General features: G+C 40.4%; 1 pseudogene; it reads left to right on the top strand.

The window, feature by feature from the left end:
* The first annotated feature begins 801 nt into the window (after positions 1-801).
* On the top strand, positions 802-2537 carry LOC148122958 (ferritin light chain-like; annotated as a pseudogene).
* Positions 2538-16949: the final 14412 nt, after the last annotated feature.

Here is a 16949-nt window from a genome sequence, read left to right as displayed (position 1 = left end):
TCTAAACTCCTCACAACAGTAGGGACTGCACTTCTGAATCCATGCCGTCTTCAGATTTCTGAAGAAACAAACACTAAGATTCCACTTTCTCCCAGAATGCTATCCCCTCCTTAGACAATAAGTTTGGTGGAGCAGGAATAAGATTCACAAAAGGATTCAGGTGGGTGGCCCCTTGCAAGGCTCACTTGAAGGTATTATAAAAGTGTCTCCTTCCTCCTACTCTCATTTTACGGGAGCCTGTGTTTCTTGCCCAAATAGGAGAAGACAATTAATGTTTCTCAGTATGCAGGTGGATTGAAGCTGTAGCAGATGGCTTCAGGATGGCTGTAAAAGAGGAAAGAGGCTTGCAGATGGTGTATTTACTCCCTTCTGGGTTTTTCTTTTGAGAGGGGGAAGGGAGAGAGACAGTGGGAAGACAGTACAATAATCTTGCCAGCTTCCAAAGTACTTACTCTCCGAATTTTCTCAAGTCACCACATTATTATCTTTCATCAAGTTATTACAGAGGAGAAATAAAGCAAGAAATTGAGAGAGGACAATGGGAAAACCCATCCTTGAACATCTATAACTGTCAATTCGCCATCCTGTGGAATTATCTTTCATGGTCTTGCAGCCTGTTAGGGCTGTGAATTTCCCCGAATTATTCTTTTCTGGGTGAAATAAACTAATTACTGTAGCTTCTTCTCATAGGTCATTTTCCCCCAGTGCTGCACAATTATTTTTGATCTTGACTTCGAGCTATATACATCTCATTTGCTCTGTGATTCTGAACTACTACAAGTTGATCCCAATATTCTGATAATGACTTGTGAGGTAACAACTGCCTTCTCTGGTGCTTTCCTGTCAGGGGATAACACTAACTCCCCGGAAAGCCTATCTAAGGAAGAAGTAGGAGGTAATGAAGACTCTCTGATGTGGGCAGCTTTTGCTTCTGCGTGGGTACAGACTTCCCACCATAATGAGCAGCCACGGCCCCTAATTAGGCCCTGGATCTCCAAATCTCCCAAGCCCATTCTTTCCATTCCTGTTGGCACAGAGACATTAAGCAGCAAATCCTCTGTGAAGTGTTTCTTCCTAAATGGGGACATCAACCCAAGAAAGTTCAGATCCATTGTCTTTCCCTGTGCTGGCTTTGAAGGAATAGTGTCCTTCCAGCATTTTGATATTTGAAAGGAGAATTAAATGAGAATAGGAAATATGGGGGCCAGACAAAACACTTGCCTCCCAAGTGTAAAGAGCCTAGTTTAAATATCCAGGACACATACACACACACACACACACACACACACACACACACACACACACACACACACATACACACACACTACTGTAGGCCAAATTGGAAATGATTACTAGTTACTTGTCAAATAGACTAAGTTGTGGTCACAAAGTTGGTGTGGGAGGTCCTTCTGTCTATGTGTTGCTTTTATTGGTTAATGAATAAAGAACTGCTATGAGCCTGTGGCAGGAAAGAACAGAACTAGGTGGGGAAAGCTAGGCTGTATGCTGGGAGGAGAAGGGTGGAGTAAGAGAGAAGTCATGGAGCCGCGGAGACAGATGCTGGGAACTTTACCCAGAAAGCCACAGCCATGTGACAATATACAGATTAATAGAAATGGGTTAAATTAATATAAGTGTTAGCCAACAAGAAACTAGAGCTAGAGCAGCCCTCAGAGATCCCGTGGATCTGTGTCTTGCTTCAACAGTGTTTGGATGGAACGGACCGGGGCCTCCCTTTGTTAGCTTCCACCGCTCCTCATCTGCAGTCGCAGCCTCCGGGACCGTCTCCTCGCCGCCTTCAGCTCCCAGAACCAGCCAGCACCATTTCTTTGCATGTAGCTCCAGACTGCGTCTCAGCCATAACCTCCCAGGTTCGTCAGAATTATTCCACCAAAGTGAAGGCTGCCGTTAACCGCCTGGTCAACCTGCACCTGCGGACCTCCTACACCTACCTCTCGCTGGGCTACTATTTTGATCGGGATGACGTGGCTCTGGAGGGTGTAAGCCACTTCTTCCGCGAATTGGCCGAGGAGAAGTGTGAGGGCGCTGAGCGTCTTCTCAAGTTGCAGAACGATCGCAGAGGCCGTGAACTCTTTCAGGATGTGCAGAAGCCATCTCAAGATGAGTAGGGTAAAACCCAGGAGGCCATGGAAGGGGCCCCGACCTTGGAGAAGAACTTGAACCAGGCCCTCTTGGATCTTCGTTCCCTGGGCTCTGCTCGCACAGATCCTCATCTCTGTAACTTCCTTGAAAACCATTTCCTGGATGAGGAGGTCAAGGTCATCAAGAAGATGGACAACCACCTGACCAACTTCCGCAGGTTGGCTGCTGGGCCCCAGGCGTCTCTGGGCGAGTACCTCTTTGAGCGGCTCACTCTGAAGCATGACTAGGGGGCCTCTCCTTCCGAGGGGCTCCCACCTCTGCTCTACACCAGCCAGCCTCAGGACCTTCACCCGAACCTCTCAAGAAGCCACTAGGCAGCGTTATAACGCCCTGGAGCCCCTCTCAAGTCTTGGACCAAGTAAAAATAAAGCCTTTTGAAACAGCAAAAAAAAAAGAAGAAGAAGAAGAAGAAAAAGAAGAAGAAGAAAGAAAGAAAGAAAGAAAGAAAGAAAGAAAGAAAGAAAGAAAGAAAGAAAGAAAGAAACTAGAGCTAATGGGCCAAGCAGTGATTTAATTACTACAGTTTCTGTGTGATTATTTCGGGTCTAAGCTAGCTGGGTGGCTGGGAACCAACAAGCAGATTCCTACTACACAAAGTGCTCTGGTAGCGAAAACTGACAAGGGGATCAGGCATTAGACTAGGTTAGTACTGATGGGATCAGTCAAATCTACAATGTGTTCATATATCATACCACCATATTGCACCACAGAAACATGCACTACTGTCAATGAAAATCAGATTGTTGAACGCAAATACAGTACAATGTAATGTGTATGCCATTTTTTAATCTATAAAGTTACCTGAAAAAGAAAATGACTACAGTTCATAGGCTCAGACACAGAAAAGTTATAGCTTTAGCTAGAGTCAAGAAAAATAATTAAAATGGATTGAAGGCAGGAGGTGAGATGGAGGTGGGTGGGACTTATAAAAAGTCCCAAGTCCTTCTTCGTTTGTATCTCACCTTGACATAAGCTTGAGTCATTTGTGAAGGGGAAACCTCAGTCGAGAAAATGTCCCCATTGTACTGTAGGCAAGCCTGTGCAACATTTCTTGATTAAAGATTGACATGGGAGAGACTAGTCTATTGTGGGTGGTGTGACCTCTGAGGAAGAAGCCCTGGGTTGTAGAAGAAGAATGGCTGAACAAGATGCAGGAGCAAGCCAGTAAGAAGCATGACCTCCCTGCATCCATTTCTGCCTCACATATCCTGCCTTGAGTCTCTTCTCTGTCTTCCTCAGAGAGGAAATGTGACAGAGAGTGCTTAACTGAAATAAATCCATCCTCCCTGGGTTGCTTTTGGTTATGTTATGCTTTCACAGCAACAGAAATCCTAACTAAAACACCCTACAAAGTCAGGAATATATTTTAAAAAACAGCAGCAAAGGAGAAACCTGCAAACCCCTTGCAGGAACATGGACACTGTTGCATCAGAAGGTGACCTGTGGCCTGTTATGGAGACTTCAGATGCTAGGGAGGTTTGTGACTCATGAAGTTGTAGGTGGAAAAACTACAGAGTATGCAAGAGAAAGCCTCTCCTATGCAACTGAACTAAAATGCTCATGCTAGTGTGTCAGAAAAATCCTAACTCCATATGCATGGTGGCCTTATGCACAGATGGATTCTTTATCACCCATGGCGTGTTTCACCCACCCACCTGGGTATTTGCCATATCTTCATGGACCATCTGCCTCTTCTGCAACTGTAGGTCTCTATTCAGTTACTTATTGAGGGACACAAGAATGTTCCACTCCTCCACATGTGCCTTTCACACTCTGATTATCAGCCATTACCAACCCAACAGAGAGCCAAAGTTGCACAGAACATGCCGCAGAGAAGCAAAAAACAAGAGTGTGTGTTTGAGGGCTCAGAAGAACCAAGTTAAGAAGAAAACTGGGGAGTTAGCAAGTATCATGGCAAGCACAAAGCTAGACAGAAGAAAGGACACAGAGATATATGGCCAACTCAAAGACTAGGAGCCAACAGAACACATGTTCAAACCAATCAGAGAGCTCAGTTTAGGGGACCAGGGCTTATAATTCAGAAGTATGATGACATAAAACAGACTGTGTAATCAGTGACTGTGTTCCTCTGCCTAGCATGTGATGGAGTGGGAAAGGGGACACTGCTCAATGAACAACAGAAGTCATTTTCTATAATGCTACTAAAGCCTCAGAAAACAGGAAATAAACCTGGAGATTTAAGTAGCTCCTCAGGAAACTCCTGCTGCTTTGGTTACCCTGTATCCTATCCCCGCCCCTTTAGAATTTTCACACCACTCTCTTTGGAGAGCTAGCTTTTAGTTCACATGGAGGTTTTAGTTTGGTTTTGGTTTTCTGTTTGTTGTTAGTTGACAACCTGTCTAAACTCCCTGGTCCCCAACATTCCCACTGGCCCAGATCCACTGTTCCTCTGTTTCCTTTCAGAAAGAACAGGCCTCCTAGGAATGTCAACAAACATCATGTCAAGATACAATAAGACTAGACACAAAACTTCGTATCCATGCATATGAAGTTCCATTTCTATTTCCATGAATGAAATTTATTAGCACTTCAGGACAAGGTGGCTGATCACACTGCCTGGCCCTAAGTGGGTATCTAGATCACACCATCCAGGCAGGAAGAAAATTGGTTTTCTTCTGTCTGGGTCCCAAAAGAGATGAAGTGATTGCCAACTATCTTGCCACATTGGGAAACTTGAAAATGTAATCAGAATTACCAAAAGGAGATCCTGGGAACAAAGGGAAACCTCACCACTAATGCACCAAACCACAGTTGAATCTCAGATTGTCCCCATATTTTTTTCTTTTGCTTTTCTTTTTTTTTTTTTTTTGTCTGATTTTTCAAGACAGGGTTTCAGATTTTCTCTGTGTATCTTTGGTGCTTATGCTCCAACTATCTCTTGTAACCAGGCTGGCTTTGAACTCACAGAAATCTGCCTGTCTCTGCCTCTGCCTCTGCCTCTGCCTCTGCCTCTGCCTCTGCCTCTGCCTCTGCCTCTGCCTCTGCCTCTGCCTCTGCCTCTGCCTCTGCCTCTGCCTCTGCCTCCCGAGTGCTGGGAATAAAGGTGTGTGTCACCACCACCCAGCAACTATTCTCTATTTCTATAACAACAAAATCTCCTCTTTTTTTAAAGTCACTTTATACTGGATTTTTTAACAATTGATGCAAAATTTTTCATTATTATTTTAAAACTGCTTTTCTAAACTACTTCTTTAGCAATACCCCATCTTCAAGGGCAGACTAGGTGAGTGCTGAAGAAAGGAGGAGAAATGGAATTGTTCAGTAGAACCTCTATTCCAGGCTGAAGGCAGAGTTACTGCATTGTTTGAGCCTGGAATTCTCAACCTATAAAAAACAGTAATTACATCCCTTCCCTGGACCCTGGACATACCTTCAGTAAAAATAAAATAAAATTATTTTTTTAAAAAACTTGCCAAATAAATGTAGTTAAACCAACAAACTACTCCTGGGGTCCCTTTTCTTTTCTTTCCTTCATTTGTTTATTCTCTTTATTTATTCTTCTCTCATACAGTACATCCTGACCACAGCCTCAACCCTGTCTAAACTCTCTGGTCCCCAACATTCTCACTGGCCCAGATCCACTGTTCCTCTGTTTCCTTTCAGAAAGATCAGGCCTCCTAGGAATGTCAACGAACATCATGTCAAGATACAGTAAGACTAGACACAAAACTTCATATCCATGCATGATTACACAACCCAGTAGAAGGAACATAGTCCCAAGAGCAAGCAAAAGAGTCAGAAACACTCTTACCATTAGCAGTCCCACAAAACCACCAAGCAAAGCAACAACAGTACACATTGAGAGGACAGAAGTCAGACACTGCAAGCTCCATAATTGCTCTGTCAGGCTCCCTAAGCTCTTAAGGCTTAGGACTCTCTAAGATCCCTGCTTAGTTGACTCTGTAAATTGTGTTTTTTTTGGTGTCCTTGACGCCTCTGGCTTCTAAAAAAACCTCACCCAAATTTCTGCTTGTTTCCAAGTGCTTCAGCTGGTGTTTGGGTCCCTTTTCTTATAAGCTTTCAGGGAAGCTAGTTTTCTAGTAAAGAGTTTCCATTTTCCCAAATGTATCAAATAGATTTAATGACGTTTCCGTATAACCAGTATATACTGTAAAGCACAGATTAGTCGAAATTAACTGGGAGTCAATGTGACCTCAAGTCAAGGTCTAGCTGAGCTTTCACACATGCTATGCGCATGATAACATGGCTCACGTGAATCAGTTTTATGTTAGCAGCCATGACGAGCAAGAAGTAAATACTAGAAATGCCTAGTAACTATTCTGACTCCAGAATATTACAGAAGTTTCAGCTACTAAACAAAACAAAAACAACATAATCAACTTCACCTTCCAAGTCTTTAGCTGCATTTTGGCATTTCTGTAGTGACTTCCACAAATGAAAATATTTGACTTAGCTGTACTAAAGCAATGAAGTTTTGAAGCAATGAAGTCAAGGACTTTGAATTCACCGATTTCTACATCCTCTTTCTAAACTGCCTTCCCATATAACTGAGCATCAAATCCCATCAGTTTTATTACTAAGGATATTATAGAACCCTAGACCCCTAACAAGCCTTTCAAGCCATCTTCTAGGCTGACCACACTCTGCCATGAGTTCTTCCCATTCACCTCTGCCTCAGCCAAGGCAGAAGGTCAATTGCAATTCTAAGACATAACATGGAACGGGCACATACTTACCTAAATGTATTATATATTTGTATAAGAAAACCAGACATATTTAGTTACTTTTAACCAGAATGTCCTTTTCATTAATCCATCTACTTATGCCAATAAATCCTATTCTTTTTTGTTTGTTTGGATGTTTTTAGAGGGGAGCTATTTTTAAATGGGAGTTTCTTTATAGATTTTCAAGAAACAGTTACTCAGTAGAGCATTGGTTGTCCTGGAACCCACTCTGTCGATCAGATTGACCTCCAACTCACAGAGGATCTGCCTTTGTCTCTCAAGTGCTGGGATTAAAGGCATACATCATCACCACCAAGGAATAAATCTTATTTTTGAGAGCAAGAAGGAGATCTAAAATTTTGAAATGTTTACTTGTCTGTGACAGTTAACAATATGCATAAATAATGATGGCTAATAAAATAAAATTAACCTTTTAATTCTAGCCAATCTTTTATCTTTCCAGCCCTGATAGTAGCAAGGGACGAAGAAATATTCCTCTAGATTTTAGAAATTAGATCAAAATTAACAGCTGAGAGGGAAGGAGAGGTGGTTCGATGGTTAAGAGCATTGACTGCACTTTCAGAGAATCTGGGTTTAGGTCCCAACACCCAAACATTGCCTCACAACCATCTGTAACTACAGAGGATCTATTGCCTGTTGTGAGGAGGCTACTTGTTCATTTCCCAGCTGCTCAGCCTTGAAATAATCACACAGAAACTATTTTATTTAAATCACTGCTTGGCCTATTAGCTCTAGCTTCTTGTTGGCTAGCTCTTACATATTAATCTATCCCATTTCTATTAATCTGTGTATCACTACATGGTTGTGGCTTACCAGGTAAAATTCCCTGTGTCTGTCTCTGGCGATCCTACATGGCTTTTCTCTGACTCTGCCCTTCTTTCTGCCAGCATTCAATGTAGTTTTCGCCACCTAGCTCTGTTCTACCCTAACAGGCAAGCCAGTTTCTTTATTAACCAATGATATTCACAGCATACAGAGGGTAATCACACACCACCTCCAGTTTTCTGTTTAAATAAAAAAGGAAGGCTTTAACTTTAACATAGTAAAAATACATATAACAAAACAGTTATCAAGCAAGAATTATAGTTACAATATTTTATCTACTTTATCTTTTACCATAAGTAAGAAAAACTATACCTATCAATTCTGCAACTCCATCAAAGACTCCAGAAGGATATAATATTACCTAAGAAAGCTGGAAGTGCACTGTAGGAAACTTCCAAAACTCTAGAATTGACAGAGACATCTCCCTACCTGGACAGTCACCCAAAGTTCTTCTGTACCATTGGGGCACCCATCTTCAGCCTACAGGCCCATAGTATCCAGCAGATTTTCCATGAAGTAGGAAATTTCAAAGATAGTTCTGCCTATATTGACAGTTTTTCAGTTGGTGTGGGAGGTTCTTCTGTCTATGTGTTGATTTTATTGGTTAATGAATAAAGAAACTTGCTTTTGACCGAAAGTCATATTAAAGAGTCCACCACTTTCTTCTATGCCCTGCAGAATATCTAGCAGATTCTTTCATGAAGCAGGAACCCTGAAAGATTGTCTCACCTTTAGGCAAGTTCAAAAGTCATTTCTCCACCAGTCCTGCATTGCCAGTTCACCAAGCAGTGCAGGCAAGAGCAGTTTCTTCTCCAAATGGCTAACCAACTTAATAAGGAGCCTCTTTGATGCCCATCTTCCTCTAGAAGTAATTGGTGCTGCTAGGAGCGTATGTGTCTCACTGCCATGAAAAGTCCTAAGTTCTTAAAACATTTAAATGTCATATTCTGAAGGTCTCTGAAAGATTTGAAGAATGACTCACTGAAATCTATCTGCATATATCTAGAAAACCTAACTAACATGACTATATGCTTGATTATTATAGGTGATTATCTATTAACCTATATAGCTTAATTATACATTACATTTTTAAATGAACTACATAATCACAATACCTTAATGGAGATCAGAAATACATAAACACAATATAATGAAATTTACCTTAAATTTGTATCAATAAACCACAATTCATACCAATGCAAATCTCTAGAGCATATCCCCCTTTAAATGTAAACAAACATTTATAAACAATTTGGGAATTTGGACATAGTTCTTTCCAAACTACTTCCTGATTTTTGTTGGGCAAAGTAAATTTTGGGGGTGTTCATGGCATCTTTTCAGGGGATTTTGGTGCATCAAACCATATTACTTTGGAAGAATTCCACAGGTTCTCATCCTCTGTGGAAACAAAAGAATAACTTCTTTTCCAAAGCAGTATATCCTTAGACTCAAATTCTGAAGTCAAGATACCTTTATATCAAAAGTAGGTATATTAATACATGCTGATTTAGCTTAGCAGCTCATACAATGAAATCTCTCTCTATACTTAGCTCCTTCACAGTCAAAAATTCAAAAAAACACAATAATATATAATCTAGATTCTCTGTGAATTTTTCATCTTTACATGGCTTATTTTTCTTTACCCCTTTAAATCTATGACTGTCTGTACTCTGTCTCTTTAAAGAGTTTACCTTTCCTTAAGACATTTATTTCTTTTTATAACTGTATGTATTCTTTTTCCTCTCTCTTCCAAGCCTACACACATTTTTAAAACACACTGTGACCCATTTAATGATCTTTCCCATCTGGATTTGTCTTTATTGCATATCTGTAATTATTTTCTGACCAGAAGTGCTTCTTAAAATGCTAAGCAGTTCTTAAGAATCTAAGCAATAGCATTGCTAGGGTATATATAGCCCTGCCTGCTCGCTCCACACAGTCCAACATGGTGGAAGTCCATTCACTGCCTCTGCAAGCAGTGTACATTGCCCCAGTTCCATGCTGTTTCCAAACCCCATTTAAGTGCTCAGCCTCCTGAAAGAGCTAAAGGTCACACTTGCAGCACAGTCCAGAAAGCTGCCATTTCAAAGCTGTGACTTTTTTTCTGCTACCACTTAACCAGGAAAACCTCTCTTAAAGGAGCCACAACATGCTGCCAGCAAGCAAAGACCATTCAGGAAAAATAAATGTGGCTAAACTTTGTTTTTCAGTGTCTAAAATTCTTTCCCAAGCTTTCTTAGATTTTATGTGGATTTAATCAACCACATTGGCACAGCAATTTGTTGAAGGAAGGCTGCTTGTTGGTTTCCTGGCTGCTCAGTCACAGGAACTAATCATGTAGAAACTATAATATTTAAATCACTGCTTGACCCATTAACTATAGCTTTTCATTGGCTAGCTCTTACATATTAATTTAACCCATTTCTATTAATCTGTATATTGCCATGTTGCTGTGGCATACCAGGTAAAGTTCCCAGCATCTGTCTCTGGTGGGACTACATAGCTGCTCTCTGACTCTGCCTCCTTTCTCCCAGCATTCAGTTTAGTTTTTCCTGCCTAGTTTTGCTCTTCCCCACCAGGTGAAGTCAGTTTCTTTATTAACCAATGCTATTCACAGCATACAAAGGGAAATACCACATCAATTGCCTTCCTTTTTCTGGTCTACTTGGGTATCAGGAATGCAAGTCATACACAAACATGCATGCAAGGAAAACACTCATACACATAAAATAAAAACAAATAAATAAAAATTAAAGATTTACTTTCCTCCTTAGTCCTGCAGCCATTCAGTCCCAAAGAAACACAAAGAGGCTTATATTAATCATAAACTGTTTGTCCTATTAGCTCAGTATTATTATTAAATAGCTCTTACAACTTAAATTAACCCATAATTCTTGCCTATGTTTAGTCACATGGTTTGGTATCTTTTCTCAGTATAGCATTTTCATCTTGCTTCCTCTGTGTCTGTGTGACCACTGTAGACTGAGCCTTTCCTCTTCTTAATCTGGTTGCCCTGCCTATACTTCCTGCCTGGCTACTGGCCAATCAGCATTTCATTAAACCAATACAAGTGACAAATCTTTACAGGCTACAATAGCATTATCCCACAGCATTCTACAGATGGTAAAAAAAAAACCTAATTGTGTCTGCATGTTGAAAAACACGATAAGAACTGGCAGCATATGCAGAAAACTGAGCATTGTATGTTCTTTCTCAAGTGGGTAGAGAACTCTGGCATCTAGACTATTGTTGCTCTATCTGCAGACAGGCTCCTTATTAACAGAGCTTTCAAACTTTAAGATAATAATTAAATCTCCATTGTTAAGCAAAAATCTCCAGAGAAGACTAGATTGACATGTTTTGCTAGGTCTATAAGGATTCAAATTAGTAAATCTCAGCTTCGTGCCCTTACACAAATATTGTTTGCTCTGTGGTGCCTTCTCTTTCTCCTCACAACCCTGCTGGATATTAACTGAATCCTCCCTTGTGTGTTGATCAGGAGAGTACACTCAACCACTACTCTGAAGTATCTTTCTGAAGGTGAACTTAATGTAGTGTGATCATGTGTGGGTGGTATAAGTGGGAAACTGTAGACTGTGCTTTCCTCTTGTCAAACCAACTTATTTCAGCACAGCTCTAACAGGGACTAGGATAATGGACATTACCAGCATCTCAACTTAAATGGACCCCATGCTATTTGACCATCTGCTTTTCTGTCTGATCGCTTTCATGTGGAGATCAATTCATTCAGTGCAGAAACAACCTCATCCACTGTGCAATTAGATAAATGCCCCGCCTAACTGATCCTCTGCTTGAACAAGTCTGTCTATAATAATTAATATCCCAGCCACCCTGTTTACAATGATGTGTACATAAAGAACAATACTTTAAACAGATGGTGAAAAGTTAACAACAGTGTGTGTGTGTGTGTGTGTGTGTGTGTGTGTGTGGTGCTGAAAACTGAACCTAGGGTTTCACATATGCTAGGCAAGTATTTCACCAGTGAGCTGTGTTCCTATACCACAACGTGATTTTAAAGGGTATATTTAGTGCAAATATTTGAGGAGACTGACCCATCCAATGACACAACAGTAACTTTTGATGCACTTTTTAGGTAGGACATTCTTTGTACCCGCTTATTCCTACATACGATGGCCTAGCCCCAAGTGTATATGCTACAAGCCTGGCCTGAAACTGTATTTTCAGAAGCATCACAAAGTTTTCACACAGAGAGCAGAGTATCAGGGCTATTTGTTTAACACTGATTGATTTTAAGTTTCCTCCCATAGGAGCCATCAACTAGGAGGAAGGAATTGTATAAATGAATCAAAATCTCCTGGGAAAGATGGCTGTATCCCACAGTCTGTCAGCAAGTCAAGAGTTAATCAGAGACAGTCATAACCCCAGAGTTCTAGTTAAATTCTGCTGCTGTAATAAAGCTAACCAAAAGCAACTTAGTAGAACAAAGGGTTTATTCAACTTACACTTCTAGGGTCACAGCACATCTATAAAAAAAAATCAGGGCAAAAGCTTAAGTCTAAGCCATGGAGGAAGCATCTTACTGGTTCACTCACAGACTTAAGCCCAGCTAGTTTTCCTATTCAATCCAGGACCTCCTTCCTGAGCAGAGATGCTGCCCACAGTGGGCTGAACTGGTGAGGGAGTATTGTCTGCATTCTGTCAATCATGTTTTAAATAAACACTGATTGGCCAGACAGGAAGTATAGATGGGTCAACCAGACAGGAAGTAGAGGTGGGGCAACGAGAACAGGAGAATTCTAGGAAGGAGGAAACCCATTCCTCCCGAGTCCTACCCAGACCACTGAAGAAGCAGGGTATGACCTGCTCCACTGAAAAAGGTACCGAGCCATGTGGCTAACATAGATAAGGATAATGGGTTGATATAAGTTAAAAGAATTAATAAGAAGCCTGAGCTAATGGGCCAATCAGTTTATAACCTAATGTAGACTCTCTGTGTGGTTTTTCTCTGGGATTAAATGGCTACACTGAACTTTCCTACACCAATTAACAATCAAAAGAATCTCCAATAAACATACCCACAGCCCATATACATAATCCTTAAGTTGAGACTCCATCCTCAGGTGAATCTAGGTTTTTAACAAGTTGACTGTTAAAACAGAGCAGGATATCCAATAAACATGTGTAAGCAGTAGGTTTGAAGAATTGATTTATCTAGTATCTTGCTCAAGTTCTTCTTATCTTCATGGAACTTTACTTCTGCCATGTTGCTTAGTCAAGATATTTAAATAATAGCCCTTCACCATGAAATGGGAGCATTCTGTCAAAGTATAAAAAGGCAGTGATCAGGAGATTCTTGGTCATAGAAGCAGAAGAAGAGGTGACGTGGGGAGGAGAATGCAGCCAGAGTCAGCAGAGTATTCTTTGTAAATCGAATCAAAAAGTTCAAAGCAATGGGTAGCTCCTAACCTCTGATACCTGTGAATGTGATCTTCTTTGGAAATAGAGCAATTGCAGATGATGAACTTAAAATGATGTCATCAGTGTAGGCCTATTTTAATATGACCGCTCTGGTCAGTTTGGCTGGATTTGAACTCATGTAGAAGATACACTTCTAGCTCTCTCTGTCCTTAGATATCTAGGGAGGTTTAACATGGAGTAAAAACCCACCCTGAATGTGGGTGTCGCCCTCCAGGGGTTGGGCTCCAGACTGAATAAAAGGGAGAGAACAGAAAAAACCTTGAGTTCTAGCATTCATCTCTCTGGTCTCTAACTGAAGATTTAGTATGATCAGTTGCCAAACTTCCAACACCACAGCAAGAACTTGTCTTGATACCATGCCATCCCCACCATGATGATGGATTATACCCTCAAACTCTGATCCAAAATGAACTCTATCTCTTTGGTGTTGTGTTTGAAAGGCATTTAGAAACATCAACAAGAAAAGCAATATAAAATTAGTGTCCTTAAAGAGAAAAAAGAATTTAGACATGGGCATAGATACCACAGAGGGGAAAAAGATGTGGAGGCACAGAGGGAAAGTCATATATAACTTAAGGAAGACTCAAGAAACTAACAGAGAAGGAAGAACAGAAGATTGCTTCACAGCACTCAAAAGAAATCCACGTGGACAACATCTTGATTTTGGACATCTAGTCTCTAGAATTGCAGAGCAATAAATCTATTGCTTTAAGCCACACAGTTTGTGGTCCCTTGTTATGACAGCCTCGGGAAACCAATACGGTATTCCTCCAGCAAGCCTCAGACATAACTGGGCACAGAATTGGATTCTTGCCGTCACACAGGAGGGATCCTCTGATTATTGTAATTTAGATATTAAAGGGAAAGGAGGAAAACTTAGGAGCACTCAGGTAACAGCTCACTCTCGCCCTGTTGCTTTCAGAGCGTGGTGTCCAGTTCCCTTGTTGTGTCGTGGGAGTCAATTCTGAGCCCCGCTGAAACTGAAGTCCTTCAGAAAACACCAGTATAATCTGATATGGTATAGTTGATAGCAGTAATATAAATACTAAATATAGCGTGAATTCCTGCTGTGTCAATTCCACAATATCCTTAGCACTTTACGGGCTATTGATAGTTAGCAATCAATGGTTATCCTATGAACTACATCTACCTGCTTTAACATATGTCTATATGTGAGTCTCCCTAAAACACTCAATCCCTTTTAATCCAAGAATGGCCAAGGTTACCTGTCCTCAGAGTTTGGAGGAAAGAGAATGATCCATTAACAATCCAAAAGAGTGCTGCTGAGAACTGGATGGCTGAGAGGTCCAGGGTTAAGATTGACTATGTTTTGAAGCTTGCTATTTGCCTTGACGATATATGATAATTCTTTCTCTGACTTAATGGATATTCCTCTACTATATAATTTTTAATATCTGTAGATTTTTTTACTTGGAAACCACAACGCATAGTTAACTTAATGAATTGTAATTTTGTTAACTGAGTGATGAAAAAATTTAGATAGCTGTTGAGTCCAGGGTTATGAAAGCTGAGGCACTAGCTATATCATCACATGTTTCTTTTTTTTCTTAGTCTCAATGGTGTTTTGTTTGTCGGTGAGAAAATGTGCTTCTCAAATATCATTCTCTAGTCCACAACACGACTAGAACATTTTGCAGGGGAAGACTATCATCTCACAAATGATGTACCATTAAAATACTTTTATTTAGAAAACTAGACACAACTTTGGCCCTTGTGTAATAAAATTGAACAAGACAGATGAGGTCTCCACTTTCTTACAGTAAAGCCTAAGTATAACACTGTACTAATTATTTTTCTTGTCGTCATGACAGAATGCATGACATAAAGAACTCAAGAGGAGAAAGGTTTGTTTTGTTCACTGTTTTAGAGGTTTGGACCATCATGGGAAAGGAGACACGACAAAAATAGTGTTCTCTTTTCTTTTTCATTCAAGTCACAATCCAAGAAATGGTTCCACCCACAATGAGGGCAGGCTTCCCTCTCATTTTATTCTCTCTGGAAATGCCTTAAAAGAAAAACACTCTGACGAGCTTCACCAATCTGCAAGGTGCTTCTAACTATGTCAAGTTGGCAAGGGAGATTATCGTGTATGCATAGGTAAGTGCTGCACTGGGGAAAGCAAAGCAGCTGATTCAAAGGAAACGGATAGAAAATAAGTCGTTTTAGACAGAAAAAAGAAAGTAGCATGCCTACTGTGACTTGACAGAAAGAGCTTGGACCTTGACCATTCTATGAAGAGGACACAGGAAGAAGCACGAGTTACTGAAAGCTTTAATGTGTTCGAGAAATGAGTTGACCAAAGTGTTCTACATTGTGTGCCGTCGTAATTGACATTAGAGAAGAATTCAAGAGGCAGACAAGCGTTGGATGCAGTAGATCCTCTTAAGATATGACTAAGAAAGACAGTCAGAGGAAACGCTGAATACAGTGGGCTCTAGTCTGGAAGGTTTTAGTCTGGGGGTGTTAAACATCAGCTCTGTTTAAGATGACTGCTCAAAACAAAGGCTGTAGAAAAGCACCAGAGAAAGGAGAGAACGCTGCAGCAGATTGCTACTGGAGTCTGCTGGGGAGAACGGCTGGCAGCTTAGACCGGGCTGGTGGCTGTCAGAAGAAAAATGACTGAATTCAAAATGTATTCGGATAACAGGCAGGAATGCTGATCAAGCTAAATTGGATGGGTGAATTAACGGAAGTAGTAAAGTATGACAACATTTTATTATGATAAACCTCAAACTAACAGAAATTGTGGAAAAAAATTGAGTGTTGAATGTCTATGCCCCATGGAGACCGTATAATTAACACTCTGTATTTTTCCTATTGTATTTATCCTTCGTACTATCAATCAATCAGCCAATGATATTCTTCAATGTTCATGAGGTGAAAGTTGAAAACATCACCATATTTCATATACATTCCCCTAGTGTAGTGTACATATTATTAACTAGGACCAGTACTTGGTTACACAAGGTAAATGGCAAAACTCTACTACACACAATGTAATGACATTTGGGATTTGCCTGTGTCTCTGTGAACCCAATTTAGGCTCTTTAATTTTTACTCTGTTCTTATCCTACATATTGTTGTTGCTTTTGTTGTTGTTGTTGTTGTGAGAGTTGGTCATGGGCATTGTAAATATTCAACAGTGTCCAGAGCTTCTACCCACTAGATGTCAGTAGTACCGCACACCCTTGTCTTAAGTTTAAAGAACAAAACAACTATCAGCGTTGCCAAAAAATAATATAGGAAGATTGTCCCCTGTTGATAGTTACTGTTTTAGATAGTATGGAGATACAAACTTGACTGTCTTTCAGAAATTCTCTTCATAGACACCAGATACCTCTCCCTAAAAGCAACTAGAGTTGTAGACTTACTAGCTTCATAGATCAGTCTTACCTATTGTTGAACTTGATCTAAGTGTAATATTGTATATGCTCCTTTATTGGAGATTCCCCTTATGATTCACCCATAGAGTGTATAGGGAAGCTTTGGTCCTGTACCATTATTTCTTTAGCCATCCAATTGTAGAAGGGTAGTTGGGGATCTCTGGTTTTATGCTTTATAAATAAGTTAGATCTAAATACTCTCATATAGTTTGGGTATTTAGCATCCTCACTGTACCTTTAATTTGTATTTCCCTGATGGTGCTAATGCTGAGTCTTTTTCTCACAGGCTTATTCACTATAAATTACTATCAATATAATTATATAATTATAAACTATAAAACTTACACTTCTCAGTTTTAAAACCAAGCAG

The sequence above is a fragment of the Myodes glareolus genome, chromosome 2 (genome assembly GCF_982192425.1).
Source record: "Myodes glareolus chromosome 2, mMyoGla1.1, whole genome shotgun sequence".
NCBI lineage: Eukaryota > Metazoa > Chordata > Mammalia > Rodentia > Cricetidae > Myodes > Myodes glareolus.
This window is presented reverse-complemented; position numbering and strand designations above follow the sequence as displayed.